The sequence below is a fragment of the Hippopotamus amphibius genome, chromosome 9, assembly GCF_030028045.1.
Source record: "Hippopotamus amphibius kiboko isolate mHipAmp2 chromosome 9, mHipAmp2.hap2, whole genome shotgun sequence".
Lineage (NCBI taxonomy): Eukaryota > Metazoa > Chordata > Mammalia > Artiodactyla > Hippopotamidae > Hippopotamus > Hippopotamus amphibius.
In genome coordinates, this window is record NC_080194.1 from 49,298,416 (window position 1) to 49,308,368 (window position 9,953).

At 42.1% G+C, this 9,953-nt stretch overlaps 1 pseudogene; it reads right to left on the reverse strand.

Moving 5' to 3' along the window:
• Positions 1-3,884: 3,884 nt before the first annotated feature.
• Positions 3,885-4,295, reverse strand: LOC130861789 (ATP synthase F(0) complex subunit C2, mitochondrial-like; annotated as a pseudogene).
• Positions 4,296-9,953: the final 5,658 nt, after the last annotated feature.

The window sequence follows — 9,953 nt, forward strand, 5'->3', positions numbered from 1 at the left end:
ATAGCCACCTTCCTTCTCTACTAAATTTAAGTCCCAGTTACAGAAGATACCTTGGTATTTAAAGATTCATCATAAGGCTGTGAGATTCACAACAGTTCCACTAGGTGGCATTGGCCATACTGCTTTGAAAATGATGACTCACAATTTAAGTAGTAAGAGGACCAATGCTTCATTCTTTAAGGTAGGGATGAGGAATCTGGCCAAATTGCTGATGGTTGGATTCCTGACTTTATGCCATTGACTTTTAAATAAGGTTTAACAGCTAAGGAATTCAAGAAGAGCTTACTCTAGTGTCCTTATGTGTCCCCGTCACTCATCGTCTTCCTTCACAGGAAGTGAGAGTCAGGATGATGTGTTACACCAAGCCACCAAGACCTGCGGCAGGCCCCTTGGAGCTGGGGCTTGTGCGTCACCACAGGCCTCTGGGTGACAGATTCCAACACGAACCACAAAATACACAGTGTACACAGAGAATGGAATCGCACTCCAAAAAGAAACCAAACTAGCTGGCAGCAAGAGGGAAGAAAATCACCAGTCCTGTTACCTGGGGACAATGATAAGCCTAGAGGAAGAGAATGCTTAAGGTTTCCAAATGTTCTTTCTCACATGGTTTAGTTTTTCTAATGTTTTTGGACTTTTATACCTGCCTGGTATTCTAGAGTTTGTGAAATGTTGATTTAGGATTTCTTGGCTTTGTTCCTCCTCACTGCTCACAAGGCATTCAAAGAGGACTGCAACTATCCTATTAATGAACTCTGTAGAATCAAAGATGTGGTAGGTTTACACTAACAGCATGGCCATTTTGGTGAGAGTTTATCATGGTATCTTATTGGACTTAAATGGTCAAAATTATGCCCTAAAAGTAGATGCTATGAGAACGAAAATTTCTCTTCCATATATTTAAAATTTGTTATAATCCGCTCCAAAAGTAATCATTCAATAATTTCCCCATACATCAACTGAACAAGGAACGATTATAATTGCTTGATATCCGGTGAGTCTGGGAGACTCTCAAATCTTGGTTGAAATGGAATTGGACTCACATTATTCAAAATCTGCTTGTTATATTTTATAGTTCTTTACAAGTGAAGATATTACTGTTTCCATTTTCATGGCTTTATGCTGGATTAAAGGACATCACCCAAGCATCCTTAGCTATGGTCCCATCTGCTATGCCAAAAAGATTTAAAATCAGTAACTAAAGTGTGTTTTGGGTTATTTGTTTTTTAATGTTTACATATACCTGTAGCCTTCCTTTTCTTGACAACCTTCCCTTTCCTTTAATAGACTGGGCACTAAAAGCCAGCACAGTACAAGTCGCAAGCAAAACAGTTCACGCAACCCTTCCAATTCTATCTGGAAAGGATGGTTGCTTTCTGTGGTTAAAGGTGTGGCCTTACTGTGTGGTATCCTCTGGCCAGCCTGTGCTTCAGCTTAATGAGTGCCAAGTGGCTTGTGACTTTGCTTCCAAAGCAACAGAGGGGAAAAGGAAATCTGTGTGTTCTGAGTACCTCTGAGCACATGGGGCACAGTGTGTATGCTTATGCTGGCTCTGTTTCTGGAAAACTCTGGTTTGGATCATTTTGAGCTGAACAGAGGGCTGAGAAACAGCAGCTATGGCCCACTTTTCTGAATGCACTTATTAGGATTTATCCCATGATAAATAAGATACCTGCTAAGCAGTCACATTCCCAACTTCATACGGAACATCCAAACTGATTAATGGTTTGAATAACAGAGATAAAATAAAGGTTAAGGAAGCAGGGCAATGAGGGAGTGAAATAATGGGGAACATTTTGCAGTAGTGGTAATGGATGCAGAGTACTTGGGCCACAAAGTTACCCAGGGATTATGTGGAATTCACTGGAATATGAATGAAGAACTTAGAGCTATTTTACTAGAATTGCCTTATACCCTCTGTAGATGCTCTGTGATATGCTTCTGCTTGATATTTACATTTGAGTTCAAAACATTTCCTGAAATACTTCATTGCGGCAAATTTGGGGGCTGGGGGGATGTGGCAATACTGTATATCCTGTGTTTACTTAAAATGGAAATAACTAGAGGAACCCATTAGATCATCTGATTCATTTTTTTATTTTTACAAATGAGAACTGAGACCAAGAGAAAGGAAATGATCTCTCTGAGACCATAAAATAATGTTGGAGCCTGGACCATAGAAATCATCCCACTTTTCTCCTTCCAGCTTATTAATTCCTCTACTACCTTGCACAGTCCACTATGTGTTTAGATATCCATTATTTATCAGAGGTCATGAAATACATTTAATTCTACCGTAAGGGTACCACTAATTTTATGGTACAAGGGGAGCTGAGTCCATGTGTCTATATTATCTTGGGAAACAGTCAGGCCCCACCAAGTTCTCAGCCTTTGCTGACCGTCCTCTCGCCACAGCTCAGGTCTCTGATTGACCTTAGTCAGAGAGAATGAAAGGACTCTGGCTCAATTGTCTGAGATTCAGTAAAAAAAGCTTTCTTTGCTAGGACAACTTTGGTTCTGCATCCAGTTTTGACAACTCCATTTCTGTGATTTTCTCAAGATTGAGTCTCTACCTTTATTACAAACTGTCCCCTCCTTTAGTCCCTGTGACAGAATCCCTGTTCTTAATACTCTGTGCCCAGCAGATACTGCCTTATTTTTACCAGATCTTACTGGTCCAAGTTCTGGTCCTTGCCTCAGCCCAGAGGCTTGGCCCCACTACGTATTGATGAGGGACGGGTCTCTTCCTTCAGTGAAGACATAACTATTTAGACAAATACAAACAACTATCTCAATTTTGTTTTGTCCATCCCAAACATCTTATATTTTTCTTCCGCCTCTCAGCCATCCAATTGGCTTCTTCAGAAAAAAAAAAAAAATAGTATGACTACAAAGATTGGCACCTTCATAGCACCTGAGCGCCCACCCCATAGTCCCTCTGGACATCGTTAGTACAAAAGCCAATCACAGCTGTCTGTCAGGGAGAAAAAATTTTCCTCTACCCTTCTAGGTTCTTCTGGCTGGTATAAGAATTAAACTGATGTGAGACAGATTAAAAGAAAATCAAACAAAACTTAATAACACGTACATGTGGGAGAGACACAGGAGAACTGAGTAACTTGTCAAAATGTCTGAAACCCTCACCTTAAATACCATCTTCAGCTGAAGACAAAAGAGGTTGTTGGGGGTAGTAGTTTGGGACTTCAAAAGGGAGAAAGCAGTTCACATGGAGATGGAAAAGCAATTGTTTGGTCAACAAATATTTGCTGGCCCATGCAGAGACCATGGGACACAGAGAAGATTCTTAAGCAGACTTGACTTTGTGGGCTGCTTCTCTGTGTACACACCTAGTTCATACTATACTTACTTATGGTGACAGCTCCCTTCCTGGAACGGGTCCTCTGTCTACCTTCTTTTAGGCAGTGAAGGGGAAGGTCAAAGTTTCTTCCTGAGTCTTTTGGGCCTTGATTGTTTCAGCTCAAAATAATCCATATGCCAAAGAGACATATCGGGGTGGGAATTTTGCTGTAATCTGAAAGAATTCGTGTAGAGCACTTAGCACACTCCTAGGACCACAGCAAGCGCACAATAACAGCTGCTACTTCATCAATGCTGAAGATGGTGGTGAGGGTGCGTGGGAGGGTAGAGGTATAGAATGACGGGTCTAACTAAATCAGAGACAGGAAGCATATCCTCAAAACCTGTAGCTGAAGTCATCTTTTTTGTTTGTTTTGTTTTGTTAATACAGTATTATTTGTCTTCCATCCTCAAACTCTGAGTCAACCACTTTCCCCAGGCTGCCTGGGGGGTTATAGGAAAAAGAACATACAATACAGGCCAGAAGAAACATGGGAGAAAGAACTATGGGAAAGGAAATGGCTCCTTCACATGGCAGGGAAGATGAGAAAGGCCACTATCAGATAAAAGAGCCACTGGCCTCCAAGAGGACAAAGCCCAGAATGGCTAGGAGAAGAGCTGTTGCTTTAGAGAAGGGTTCCTGGCATAACAAATAATGAGGCTCCCAAACACAGTCCCAATTCCAGCCCCAGAGCCAGCCACCGCTACCGTGGCAACCCCAGCCCCAACGAGCTTGGCTTCTGTGTCAATGTCCCTTAGAATGGTGTCGGTTTGGAAGCCGTGGCTAGGAATGAGAGAGGTCAGGATACATGAGCAGCCAAGCTGCTGGTGCTCCCATCAGTCATTTCCGTACCACTGCAGACGGTGATGGGCCCAGTGCCTAAGAAGTGCTCCTGACCAAGGAGGGAAGTGGAGATGGACTTAGCACAGGCACACATTTTAAGCAGATGAGGGGCTGTGGCAGGACAACTGTTCTCAGTGCAGAGAAGATGGTGGAGGGGTTGGGCAAGAGTGAAAAGTGAAGTCATTTTTTCGGGTTTACAGCTGTAATCCTCAAGTGAAGTTTACTTCCCTTCAGTTTAGTCAAATAACTGTGTTTGTATGTCTGCTATTTCTCTTGAGAATTCTGCTATAAAAATTCCAAGAAGGAGCTCTCTGGAATTGAAAATAAAATATATCAGTCATCCATTTGTTTACAGCTGATGAGTCCCTTTCTTTGGTTCTGAACCAACAGAGGATCCTTCTTACATAGGCAGTAGCATGAAAAGGCCCTTCTGCCCTTTATGAGGACCATCTAGTCAACTACTGGCCTATGTATACCAACAGTAGATATCAGCATGTGAATACAGTAGTTTAGAAAAAAGGAAAGAGTACCTAATAAATGATTTATTATTATTTGTCCATGAAATACATCTTAAGGCTTATTGGAGGAAATAGATTTTCATTACCAGATGTCTTATTTAGGTTAGTTTTAAAATTTATCCACATTTCCTCAGTATGCACAAAGCCTAGGGGAAAGCCCCAGAGGCTTCTAAACTGCAAGGAAGATTAGCCTGTCATTAAGGATTTCTCCCAAGGGAAGCGAAGGTCTGGGTGAAATGACAGAGGCACTGCACTCTGGGGTTTAGCCCATCTGAGACTAAAATCCTGCTGGATTCTCAGGATGGGTATGGACAGAAACTGTTGATATCCAACCCTTTCCTAAACCTATTTCTTCCAACACTTACATAACTTAACCATGTCATGTGGCCCAGTCAGCTGAAGCACAAGATAGTCAATTTTTCCAACCATGTGCCTGACTTTATTTCTGCATCAGTAGTTGAATCAACTCTGAGCATTCATAGGTAGCTGAAAAAGCCAAATCCTCTGGGCCTAAACCCACTGTTTTAAAGCCATATGGAGTGGATGTAGTCATTGCATAGACAGTGTATCGACATGGCCCCACCCTTAGGTTACAGCATTACAGGTGTGTCTCATGCTCCCTGGAGGACATGAAGACCTATCTCTGCCCATCTCCAACCCCAAATGACAGCTGATGCTATCAGCTCCCAATCCCTCCTCCTTGGGAAAAGCAAGAAGATGGATTAAGGTGTTCCCTTTGGCATATTCCCTTTGGTGATATAATCATTGATGATTCTTTACTTAGTGAAGAAGAATTATGACTTTCCCCCGGGGGGCAAAACACACCCTATAGAAGCATGGTTTTATACCAGCTGGGTGTCTGTTACTGAACATGAAATCATGACAATTAGAGTTGAGTCAAGCTTGAGAAGGCTTTTGGTATATGCCCTCGAGTAGAATTCTCACAACTGAAGCTCTCAAAGAGACTGGTAAGCTTACCATTGATAAGATTGTCTTCCAAATTTCTCAGAATAAACTTTAACTGTTAGGGTTTTCATTCATCACTTTCTCATTCATTAAACAATGTAATTCTGTGTAAATTGCAAACTAATTTTGCTTACTGAGGTTGTTGGTATATTTCTCAGGGAGGAAATGAAGTTTGGTTTAGGTATAAAACTGGGCCAAGGCACCTAGGCAAGAAGTTCCAGTAATAAGTGCCAGGACATGAAACCGAGTCCCCCTAAAACCAAGTTCCCCTGTGAGTATATGATTAATCTCTCTATCCAAAACGTTATTCCCTTTCTTTTCCAACCCCTGTTGCCCTCAGGATTGAGGAGTATCAAAGGAAAAGGGGGGATTGAAACCAAGCAGGACCCTGTGGGGACTTCCTGGGTAAAAAAGCTCCTCCTTCTTCCCCATTAGTTGTTTGTAGAAAAAGGTTTTAGTCTCCTAGGCCTTCCCTGAGTTACAAAGAGCAGACTCAAGCAGTTAATGATTAGAACAGTAGAGTCACAGGACTCCTAGACCCCGTGGAGGGATATAGGTAACAATCGGATGCATATCTTTGAATTGTTCTATAGAAACTAGGACCCCCACCCAGTGGAGGATGGTGACTACATGCTGAACACAAGCACAGAGACCCCAGATGGAACCAGAAGATTGATGATTGAGATTCCCCAAATACCACCCTGTTACCTCACCACCAGGCAATCAGAAGCATCTCCATAAGCTGATCAGGCATCCTACGACCCTCTCCTCTAATGCTGGCTTTAAAAACCTTTGCTAAAACCCATCCAGGGAGTTTAGGTCTTTTGGGCACGAGCTGCCCATTTGCCTTGCCTGATACCCTGCAAATAAACTCTTACTTTGCTGCTAATACCTGCTGTCAGAATTTGGCTCTCTGCACAGCAGGCACAGGAGCCCTTGCTTGGTGACAGATACATTTAGTCAATCATGTGAGTTGATTTGCAGGTTACAATTACAAAACATCAAGTTATTTGATCTACTTAATTTGACAAGTGTGGATTAAACAACTTCCATGGCAGAGTAGGTAAATATTCATGGTCTCTGACCACTGGGAGCATAACTGGTAGGCAGGCGGAGAGTAGACTGGGAAAGAGCGGGTCTTTGAAGTTGATAGGCTTTTCCTTCTCACCCTCAATGAAAGTGCAAAAAGTACCAGTGATTTTTCCCTATGTAGCTCCTCTCTGGGGTGGTATAGTTCTACTGTAATCTCTATTAACCGAATTAAGAAAAGTAAGACAAGTGCTCATTTTATCTTTGTGCCACTGAGCAAATTATGTCTTCACTTGCAGCAAAGGACAGGGACTTCAGTGTGTCCTCCCATGGGGGGTGGTTCCCATAGCCCTGGCTATGTGAGGAGGTGATTGGGTGACATCACTTTGGGGTCAGGGCCAGTTGTACAACCTTGAATGATTCTGGCAGTCGTTCCACTTCACAGATAGTCATGTTGACTACAAAACTCCCCAGGTTTGTGGTCTTATTCTGACTCAGAAACACCCTTGTGTATGAAAAGCTACTCGCTGGTCTAGTGGAGAGCTTGCCCAGTAGGAGCAGGGAATTACAAAGGGCAAGGAGAAAGGGAAGGGGAAATGGGAGGAAATGAGGGGCCTTGGGGAAAAGAAAAACTACGTCCTTTGTAGCTATTTATCCCACCATAAATTGCTACACCTAAAGGGCACTTGGGAAATGCATCTGCCCAAGAGAGGGCACAAATTAAACAGTGTAGAGGTGGCGCATGTTGTCTGAGGTGTGTGTATGTGTATGTACTCCGAAGAGGAGATGCTGGAAACAACTGGTCCTATTTGCTTCCTCTTTACCTCCAGCTTGAGCCATGGAAGAGTACAAACATCCCTCCCATCTTCTACAATCTCTAGGGCTAAGCTCTGTGCAAAGGGGAGTTCAGCTTCCATCACCAGAAATTATTGTTTAAATTATCTCACTCTGAATCAATTAGTGTATACTCCCCGCCGTTTAAACCAAAGGAATCATTGAATAACAAATACTAATCAATAGGAAAGAATGGAGGCAGAGTAAATTCACATGTTGCATTTAGAGCTGATCTATTACATAGAAAAGCATTTTTCACATTTTTCATACTGAGAAATATTTTGTCCTTTTCTTTAGTTTTCAGTAGCTCTTTAAAATCTATTTCTTTAAAGCCTATTGACTGGAATTGGGATCCCTTCGGTGTCTTATGGATAAATTTAGCAGAGTTCTGTTATTCCATGATGGTCAAGCCAGTACACACAGAAAACACTGGATCTTGTATTTCATTTGTAGGTTTTCAAATGACTAATTTGGGGAAAAAGAGAAACCAATTGTATTATAAATGTATGTTATTATAGAGAAGAGCTTTAAAACAAACAAGTAGTTAACTAGTAACCCAGACCTTGCTCTGCTTGCAGCATTGCTCGTGGCAGCATATGTCATTCATTCACCACCCTGGAAGAAGTTTTGCCATCAGCTCCAGTTCCACTAACTGTAATATGATCCAGAAGATTCAGAGGAAGCTGATGATAAGGCATATATACCTGTAGTCTAGTGTCACTCCAAGACACTGTTCCTATTTTCAGCGGGCAAACATTCATTAAGTGTCCCCTAGTTCATCCTTAAGCCTACTTGAATGAGGGAGACAAGTGGGTCCTCTCTGTCCTTCAGCAATTATGAAGTTGTGCTCTATCAGCTTTCTATGACTGAATAGGAGGGCTTGGCAAAGTCCTACCCAACATTCTAAATGCAGCTGAAATGCCACTGCTTGATGAATTCAACTAGAGTTCAGCTAGAATTGAAGCCTCCCTCTTCTGAAATTACAAAGCACATTACTTTTACTTTTCTTACAGTATTTCTATTTCTTACTAACTTGTAAAAGTACTAAGGGTTGGGACCATTTCTTGTGTCTAGAGCTATGTGTTTTGTATAGAAGTTTCTGAATAAGTATTACTCAAATTGAATTGAAGGCTGACCCCCACATGGAACTATGGGGCTTCACATGACCAAGGTCTATAACACAATGATTGTGCCAATGTTTCTAAATGAGCGAAAGCTGTAACAGAAATGATGTCCTGAGAAGTTTCATCATCGACACAATTTAACATTAAACTTCTGGTGTGACCAGCAGTGAATAGACTGTCACACTGTCCTAGGCTATATGTTCCCATATCTCTTTCACTGGGCAATACTTGAGGGTAGGGTCGTATTTACTTATCCCTTTTCACTGATGATTATTTATCTCTCTGTCTCCAATACCAAGTGCTGCTATAGCATATGTAAGTGCACAGTACATAATTTATAACTGCACTGAGTTGTACTTCTGATTGAAGTAATTCACTCCTCAAATCCTTGCTATTTGACTTCAACCAAAAGCACCATCATACTGTGGAGAATGTGCTTTCAGGTCTCCTGGACAGCTGTGTTTTGCTAGTTACCAAGCCCAGAGTCTTTATCCTTCATGTCTTTGACTTTTTTTTGAGGGTGGCAGCATTTGACATTGTTGACAACCTCCCCAATTTGGAAGGTCATGGCACCCAGGGCTTCTGTGAGAGTGTGCTTAGCAAGTGCTTCTCTTGGCTCTATTCTGTTTTTTCCCCTCCTCTTTCCATAAATGTCCCCTAAATTTCTCTCATCAGCTCTTTTTCCTTTCTCCTTGCACTCTTGCCTTTGGCTGCCTGATTCACTTTCAGAGTTTCAAATGACTCTTCCTTGAAAAGATGCAGCCTTGTAAACATGTATCTCTATCCTGATCTTGATCCGAATTTCCAGTTTCTGCTGGACCTCTCCATTCAAATATCTTGCTGGCAAACCAAACTTCACAAAGCCAGAGGGTACATGATTGGCCCCTGACCAATTGCTTCTCTGACGTCATTCACCTCTTATTATTAATCTCATTTATTCACTGCCTTTCAGATACACTGATGTCTTTCTGTTCTTCAAACATGTCAAGTTCATTCTTGCTCAGGGTCTTTGCAACTGCTCTTCCTTTCTGGAGCCCACTTCCCCTGGTTCTTCACACAGCTGTCTCCTTCTTACCCTCTACCAGCCCCAGCCTGGCTACCCTCTCCCACAGCAGTCTGTTTTGTTTCCTCCATGGGCTCATCACTTTGAATGTATCACTTGCTTGTTTAGAATATAGGTGCTGTGAAGATGGACTGACTATCTCTGCTACATTGTAGCCTTAGCACAGGGCCAGGCACATATTAGACATTCTTTTAGTGAACTGTGCCTTAGGAAATCTG